Source organism: Xenopus tropicalis, chromosome 4 (assembly GCF_000004195.4).
Source record: "Xenopus tropicalis strain Nigerian chromosome 4, UCB_Xtro_10.0, whole genome shotgun sequence".
In the NCBI taxonomy this organism is placed as follows: domain Eukaryota; kingdom Metazoa; phylum Chordata; class Amphibia; order Anura; family Pipidae; genus Xenopus; species Xenopus tropicalis.
In genome coordinates, this window is record NC_030680.2 from 147,548,758 (window position 1) to 147,558,044 (window position 9,287).

Sequence of the window (9,287 nt, forward strand, 5' to 3'; positions counted from 1 at the left end):
GCTGTACCAGTGCAGGAATGGCTGCCCCCGGGGCTACACAGCGGGGTATTTATATAAACTATAGTAGGGTTTCTGTAGCAAACATCCCAGCTGTACCAGTGCAGGAATGGCTGCCCCCGGGGCTACACAGCGGGGTATTTATATAAACTATAGTAGGGTTTCTGTAGCAAACACCCCAGCTGTACCAGTGCAGGAATGGCTGCCCCGGGGCTACACAGCGGGGTATTTATATAAACTATAGTAGGTTTCTGTAGCAAACACCCCAGCTGTACCAGTGCAGGAATGGCTGCCCCCGGGGCTACACAGCGGGGGTATTTATATAAACTATAGTAGGGTTTCTGTAGCAAACACCCCAGCTGTACCAGTGCAGGAATGGCTGCCCCCGGGGCTACACAGCGGGGTATTTATATAAACTATAGTAGGGTTTCTGTAGCAAACATCCCAGCTGTACCAGTGCAGGAATGGCTGCCCCCGGGGCTACACAGCGGGGTATTTATATAAACTATAGTAGGGTTTCTGTAGCAAACATCCCAGCTGTACCAGTGCAGGAATGGCTGCCCCCGGGGCTACACAGCGGGGGTATTTATATAAACTATAGTAGGGTTTCTGTAGCAAACACCCCAGCTGTACCAGTGCAGGAATGGCTGCCCCCGGGGCTACACAGCGGGGGTATTTATATAAACTATAGTAGGGTTTCTGTAGCAAACACCCCAGCTGTACCAGTGCAGGAATGGCTGCCCCCGGGGCTACACAGCGGGGTATTTATATAAACTATAGTAGGGTTTCTGTAGCAAACACCCCAGCTGTACCAGTGCAGGAATGGCTGCCCCCGGGGCTACACAGCGGGGTATTTATATAAACTATAGTAGGGTTTCTGTAGCAAACACCCCAGCTGTACCAGTGCAGGAATGGCTGCCCCCAGGGCTATACAGCGGGGTATTTATATAAACTATAGTAGGGTTTCTGTAGCAAACACCCCAGCTGTACCAGTGCAGGAATGGCTGCCCCCGGGGCTACACAGCGGGGTATTTATATAAACTATAGTAGGGTTTCTGTAGCAAACACCCCAGCTGTACCAGTGCAGGAATGGCTGCCCCCAGGGCTACACAGCGGGGTATTTATATAAACTATAGTAGGGTTTCTGTAGCAAACACCCCAGCTGTACCGGTGCAGGAACGGCTGCCCCCGGGGCTACACAGCGGGGTATTTATATAAACTATAGTAGGGTTTCTGTAGCAAACATCCCAGCTGTACCAGTGCAGGGCAATAGTACATTATATTTGAATTACTTTGATACACATTCATTTTTTAGTGTTACTGTTCCTTCATTTCCTGCTGTTCCTGTACATTTACACACAGTTCCCTTGTACACTAATATGTAACTGTAAAAAGTCGTATTTGTCATTTGACCTTGTGCTGAGGGGCATAATTAACTTGGTATCGTTTGCCTAATAATCCGAGTTCATTACGTGGTGAAATGCCAAAAAAGACAAGAATATTTGAAAAGTGTTTCACATTTCTGAGATAGTTGAAAAGCTTTCCCCCAGCTGCCCTCCTCCTCAGTTATATAAGATTTCAGTGGTTCTAGAAGCTTTATAGTTCCTTTCTTTCAAGTGATACTGACACGAAAAAACGACTTTCAATAGATGAATGTACATAAAAACTTACCTATAGGTCACATTGATCATTTTTCACCAATAGGTTTGCTTTTGTAAGTGTTTGTTTGTAGGGATGCATCGAACCCAGGATTCGGTTTGGGGTTTGGCCTTTTTCAGCAGGATTCAGATTTGAATTTTTATGGGAGGGGGAGAAGTGGAGAAGGGAGAGAGGAAAGAGCTGCGCAGACTCTGACCCTGGGAATTAAGGATTTTTCTGAGAGCAGGAAGTCTGACACAGAAGAACACAAAAGAATACAAGAAATCCTGAGTTTCTTTTGATAGAGGACTAGAGTGCAGCGTTTCTGTGAGTGCTTATGGCTGTATTTACCTTTCTGCTAAAGCTTACTGAGTTTTTATCTTTACTTCTCCTTTACGGCAAAATTATAAATATCATGCAAAGACAATGTTATAATAGATGTAAAAAAAGGGTCTAATATCAGGTGTCGGTATCTCTTTAAGCCTCTTAATGTTGCTCCTTTCTGTTTTTTCTCTCTTAAAAATGTGATGTTTGATAACGTCTGCAAGGGGTTGTAAGACTACAAACTGAGAGCTGAGAAGAGACAGCAAGGCTTAAGGGGAAGCCAGAGTGTTCCCGAGTGTGAGAGTCACCCTGGATGTCACTAGGGATGGTGAGAAACACCAAAAAGGTTCCGGAGTGTAGAAGTTACCCTGGAAGGTGGGACTTTGATGAACTTTGTTCCTGTGAGCTTCATGTTGGGAAGAATTTGCCCTAAATAAACCTGCGTTTTTGCCTGAAGAAGTGGTGTCCCTGTCTCTATGCTCCAAATCCTCTGCTTTCCTGCCGACCATAGCTAATTCCCCCAAACATTACGTGTACAGGCAGTCAGCATGTTACAATATATATATATCAAGAGATACTCCCCAGTGTGCATCTGTATGTGCATTTTATATATACATAACCTTTCTGACTCTAATCTTGGCACAGCTGAAGTTGTTAATGTTCCATAAATGTCTATCAGCACACAGACAAGCTGTTTCTTATTTGATTTAATTAGGATAATATACAGATTTAGCCTCCCTTGAATATACTCTTAGCAACTGCAGAATATTCCCTCCCAAATTTACTAGTGATTTGCCTGGTAAGACATGGCAAAGAATTTGCAAAACACGGGCAAAGTGTGACTTTTGTGACACTACGTACCTTTTTTACACCTATTTCGACGCAGACGTGCCTTTTTTTTTTTATACAACCGAGAATTTTCGGCAATGGCGAAATGCGGAATTTCTCTGCGAATCCGTGAAAAAATTTGCTCATCACTACTAAGGACACTTCCCATCATCCATTTATTTCTTATATAACGTTTAGCACTGTCTACATCTGATTGTAAAAGTGGGCAATAGTGATGAGCTAATTTGTAAATCTGTAATAAAATTCGCAAAACGCATTTGTCGCACAATTTTATTTGTCGCCCGCATCTTTTTTGTTGCCCGCGGGTTTTCTTTGTTGCCTGTGCTTTTTTGCCGCGACCGTGCCCAATTTTGACATGTCCCTTTTTGCTGCGCCCACACCCAATCTGAACTGCAACAAAATTTTTTTTTTCATTAAACAATTTGCCAAATGGCAAAATGCGGAAATTGACTGCGAATCCATGCCTGCCAAAAAAAATTGCTCATCACTAGTGGGCAATGGAAGTCAGGCTGTCTAGTGGGCTGTAGAATTCAAGCCCAACGCTCATAGTAAAAATCAAGAAATGGATTTTGCGGTACCCGAGAAAAAGAGCATTGGAATATCTATTTTTAAGTCTAAGGGGCAGATTTTTTGTCTTTTTAAAAATTCGAACAAACTCATTTCCACGAATGTCTGATATTTACCAAAAAGTCTGAACTGAAAAAATCAGTGTGGGAAAAAGTCGCATGAAATGTTGCAGAAAAGTTTGACTTTTTCGAATGGTCGCACCAAAACCTCTACTTTTTCGCACTTTTTCGCACTTTTTAGCACAAAAAAAAAACAAAGAAAGATCCTCCAGGGAAGGGACATCAATTTTTAGCTGGCGAATTGTCGGCTTCAGATTTTTACGGTGGCCATACACTGTAAAATTCGATAGTTTGGCGAGGTCACCAAGCAAGCGGATCTTCTGGTCGATATTGGGCTAATATGATCGTTTGGTCCTAGGGCCAAACAAGAATTAAAATGGCGGGGAGGGTCGGACTGGGGTGTGAATGGCCCACCGGGGCTCCCGTCCCAGGGGCCCTGCAGGCATGTCCTCTAACCACTCCCCCCTGTAGGGGCCCCCCTAACCCCCTCGCAGGGCCCCCACCTGACGTCCTCTCCCGAGCACATAAATTTGGGGGAGGAGCGTTCGGGAGGAGGAGCGCCTGCAAGGGTTGGGTCTCGGTCCAGTCCGACCCTGATGGCGGGCATAGGCGCCATCAGTTTAGGGACTGCATCAACAAGCCAATACAATCCCCGATCTGATGGAAAAATCAAACCTGCCCAATTTTAAGCTAGATCTTGGTTGGGGAGGCCAGGGTCGGACTGGGGGGTCCCAACACCCTCCGACCCCCTACCCCGAGCACTCCTAAATGAAACGTACCTGCGGCAAGTCAGGGAGAGAGACCGGGGGATCGTAGGAGCACCCTGGTGGGGATCGGATCTGGACCGGGTTTTTTCCCGGTACCCCGGTGGCCCAGTCCGTCACTGGGGGAGGCCCATACATGGGCAGCCAAGCTGGCGAACTGGTCAAAAGGACCGACATGGGCAGCTGAATGCAGCCCGTTTATAGCCACCTTTAGCCATTTTTTTTCGCATATTCAGAAATCTCAGAAAACTTTTTTTTTCTGCAACTTTTAGCACTAAAAATCCAAATCGGGAAAAAAAAAATCCGATGGTTAGTTAAGAGCCCCCAAAAAGCTTCGAATTTTTAGAAAATGATTCAGGTATCTGCCAAATAAGAGAGGAAAGAAGTTTCTATTTACTGCAAATGATGAAGCCAGTTTGGATGCAAACGTGTACGCACAGTACAAGGGCTTTCAATATCAAAGCAGAAAAACACGGGATTATGTAATCGCTCTGCGGATAGTTGAAATAATTGATATCTCTCCTTATGAATCTTGAAAACACTTACCTGAATGGGGCCGGCATGTAAAACCATCTGTCAGCAAAGATCCCATTTGTACTAATTTCATTTACTTGACAAACTGCGAGCAGATGCTTATTAAAAATAACTCCCCATCTTGTTATGGATGGCAGAGCCTATAACAAGTGGCATTTTCCTCCTACTAACAACATATTTAGGGGAATAGTTATAAAAGTGAGCAAAAAAGTACAGCCTTGGAACAAGCAAACACCCCCATAGAATATCAAGCCTACACTGTGTATTGAAATGTTTCGCCAGGCATGGATTCGCGGCGAATTTCCGCATTTCGCCATTGGCGGATTGTTTCACGAAACGGATGAAAAAAATTGCTACAGAAAATTTTGCCGCACGTCCAAAAATTGTTGCCAGTGTCAAAAAAGACGACAAAAGAATAGCCGCGGACGACAAAAGAATAGCCGCGGGCGACAAAAGAATAGCCGCGGGCGACAAAAGAATAGCCGCGGGCGACAAAAGAATAGCCGCGGGCGACAAAAGAATAGCCGCGGGCGACAAAAGAATAGCCGCGGGCGACAAAAGAATAGCCGAGGGCGACAAATGAATAGCCGAGGGCGACAAAAGAATAGCCGCGGGCGACAAAAGAATAGCCGCGGGCGACAAAAGAATAGCCGAGGGCGACAAAGGAATAGCCGAGGGCGACAAAAGAATAGCCGCGGGCGACAAAAGAATAGCCGCGGGCGACAAAAGAATAGCCGAGGGCGACAAAAGAATAGCCGAGGGCGACAAAAGAATAGCCGAGGGCGACAAAAGAATAGCCGCGGGCGACAAAAGAAAGATTCGCAAATTTTTCGGCGGAGCAAAACGGAACAGATTCGCTCATCACTAGCTGCTGCTTTTTATATAGACTTTGTACATAACATTTAACACCAGAATATATTTGGCTTCTGAATTTGTCCTATCAGTTTAATTAAGTTTACACTCTATGGCAGAGTCATCAAAATGTGAGTTTAGAGCTGAATAAATAAAAACTCACCCACATTCTATTCATTCCTATGGGATTTTTAGAAGCGTATTTATCAGTGGGTGAAAGTTATAACTCACTGTTTGAAAAATACGTTTCTAAAAATCCCATAGGAATGAATAGAATGTGGGTGAGTTTTTATTTATTCAGCTCTAAATTCACATTTTGATGACTCTGCCTACTGTCTACTAAAAAATCAATAAAACGGTAATTAAACCCAATAGGGCTGTTCTGCCCCCAATAAGGGGTAACTATATCTTAGTTGGGATCAAGTACAGGTACTGTTTTATTATTACAGAGAAAAGGGAATCATTTAACCATGAAATAAACCCAATAGGGCTGTTCTGCCCCAATAAGGGGTAATTATATCTTAGTTGGGATCAAGTACAGGTACTGTTTTATTATTACAGAGAAAAGGGAATCATTTAACCATGAAATAAACCCAATAGGGCTGTTCTGCCCCCAATAAGGGGTAATTATACCTTAGTTGGGATCAAGTACAGGTACTGTTTTATTATTACAGAGAAAAGGGAATCATTTAACCATTAAATAAACCCAATAGGGCTGTTCTGCCCCCAATAAGGGGTAATTATATCTTAGTTGGGATCAAGTACAGGTACTGTTTTATTATTACAGAGAAAAAGGAAATCAGTTTTAAAATTCAGAATTATTTGATTAAAATGGAGTCTATGGGAGACGGGCTTTCCGTAATTTGGAGCTTTCTGGATAACGGGTTTACGGATAAGGGTATTTATGAAGACAGATATCCTTTTCCATAGGTTTCTTATTGGAGCATATTCCATTCGGTGATTAATATTGCTCTTTGAGTTGCTCCCCGTATCCTCGTTCTGATACGGCTTCTGCTTTAAGCGCTACATTTCATCTCCTGTTATAAGGGCTGAGCACAAGATGCTGACGATAACAGAATCAGGCCTAACTAGAGTCAGAGATAATGCGCTTGTGGCTCAAATATAGATTTTTTTCCCTATCGGCACGCTGCAAGGAGTCATTTTGTAAAACTTTATTATAAGCCGGTTGAGCAGATTTCGGTTCTTTATGAAAGAAATGGAATTATATGTTTTGATATAATCTTTCCACGGCAAAACTCGGTGTCCTGCTATTATTCTTGATGAAACCGCAGGATAACGGTCCAAATAGGAAAGTAACCGCTGAGCTGATACAAACCTCTGTTCAGTTTTACAGTTCTTTATTACACTTTTTTTTTAATCAACTATCAGGTAAAAGTTTTGATAGTTAAGTGCTAGAAAGTAAAATCTGTACACAGCGTAGTGGGGCTCAACTTTCCCCTGTCTGCTGTTTGGGGCAATTGTTTGGGCCTCTGTTATGAGGTACAAGGGTCTGTGCTGTCAGTGTGTGTATGTATGGGGGTCCCAGTGTGTGTGTGTATGGGGGTCCCAGTGTGTGTGTGTATGAGGGTCCCAGTGTGTGTGTGTATTGGGGTCCCAGTGTGTGTGTGTATATGGGGGTCCCAGTGTGTGTGTGTGTGTATGGGGGTCCCAGTGTGTGTGTGTGTGTATGGGGGTCCCAGTGTGTGTGTGTGTGTGTATGGGGGTCCCAGTGTGTGTGTGTATATGGAGGTCCCAGTGTTTGTGTGTATGGGGGTCCCAGTGTGTGTGTGTGTGTATGGGGGTCCCAGTGTGTGTGTGTATATGGAGGTCCCAGTGTTTGTGTGTATGGGGGTCCCAGTGTGTGTGTGTGTGTATGGGGGTCCCAGTGTGTGTGTGTATATGGAGGTCCCAGTGTTTGTGTGTATATGGGGGTGCCAGTGTGTGTGTGTGTATGGGGGTCCCAGTGTGTGTGTGTATATGGAGGTCCCAGTGTTTGTGTGTATGGGGTCCCAGTGTGTGTGTATATGGGGGTCCCAGTGTGTGTGTGTATGGGGGTCCCAGTGTGTGTGTATATGGAGGTCCCAGTGTGTGTGTGTATATGGGGGTCCCAGTGTGTGTGTATATGGAGGTCCCAGTGTGTGTGTGTATATGGGGGTCCCAGTGTGTGTGTGTATATGGAGGTCCCAGTGTTTGTGTGTATGGGGGTCCCAGTGTGTGTATATATGGAGGTCCCAGTGTGTGTGTGTATGGGGGTCCCAGTGTGTGTGTGTATGGGGGTCCCAGTGTGTGTGTGTATGGGGGTCCCAGTGTGTGTGTGTATGGGGGTCCCAGTGTGTGTGTGTACATGGGGGTCCCAGTGTGTGTGTATGTGTATGGGGGTCCCAGTGTGTGTTTGTATATGGGGGTCCCAGTGTGTGTGTGTATGGGGGTCCCAGTGTGTGTGTGTATATGGGGGTCCCAGTGTGTGCGTGTATATGGGGGTCCCAGTGTGTGTGTGTATATGGGGGTCCCAGTGTGTGTGTGTATATGGAGGTCCCAGTGTGTGTGTATATGGGGGTCCCAGTGTGCAGGGCCGGAACTAGGGGTAGGCAGAAGAGCTGCCTAGGGTGCAACGATTTAGGGGAGCCAGGCAGGTACCTCTCCTGCCTACCCCTAGTGCTAATTTGTCATTGCCTCCACCGCTTGTCATTAGCGGCGGAGGCAATGACCGACTAACCGCCCCCCCCCCCCCCCCCGCACCTCCTCCTGTGCATTGGCGCGCATGCGCCGTTCGGGGGGAGGTGGGCCTAGGGCGCCCGGTCGGCTTGGCCCGCCCCTGCCAGTGTGTGTGTGTCTATGGGGGTCCCAGTGTGTGTGTGTGTGTATAGAGGTCCCAGTGTGTGTGTGTGTATATGGAGGTCCCAGTGTGTGTGTGTGTGTATATGGGGGTCCCAGTGTGTGTGTGTGTGTGTATATGGAGGTCCCAGTGTGTGTGTGTGTGTGTGTATATGGAGGTCCCAGTGTGTGTGTGTGTGTGTGTGTGTATATATGGAGGTCCCAGTGTGTGTGTGTGTGTGTGTGTGTGTGTGTGTGTGTATATGGAGGTCCCAGTGTGTGTGTGTGTGTGTGTGTGTGTGTGTGTGTATATGGAGGTCCCAGTGTGTGTGTGGTGTGTGTGTATATGGAGGTCCCAGTGTGTGTGTGTGTGTGTATATGGAGGTCCCAGTGTGTGTGTATATGGGGATCCCAGTGTGTGTGTGTGTGTGTGTGTGTGTGTGTGTGTGTGTGTGTGTGTATATGGGGTCCCAGTGTGTGTGTGTATATGGGGGTCCCAGTGTGTGTGTGTGTGTATGGGGGTCCCAGTGTGTGTGTGTATATGGGGGTCCCAGTGTGTGTGTGTATATAGGGGTCCCAGTGTGTGTGTGTATATGGGGGTCCCAGTGTGTGTGTGTGTATATAGGGGTCCCAGTGTGTGTGTGTATATAGGGGTCCCAGTGTGTGTGTGTATATAGGGGTCCCAGTGTGTGTGTGTATATGGGGGTCCCAGTGTGTGTGTGTATATAGGGGTCCCAGTGTGTGTGTGTAAATGGAGGTCCCAGTGTGTGTGTGTGTGTGTGTGTATATAGGGGTCCCAGTGTGTGTGTGTGTGTGTGTGTGTGTATATAGAGGTCCCAGTGTGTGTGTGTGTGTATAGGGGTCCCAGTGTGTGTGTATATGGGGGTCC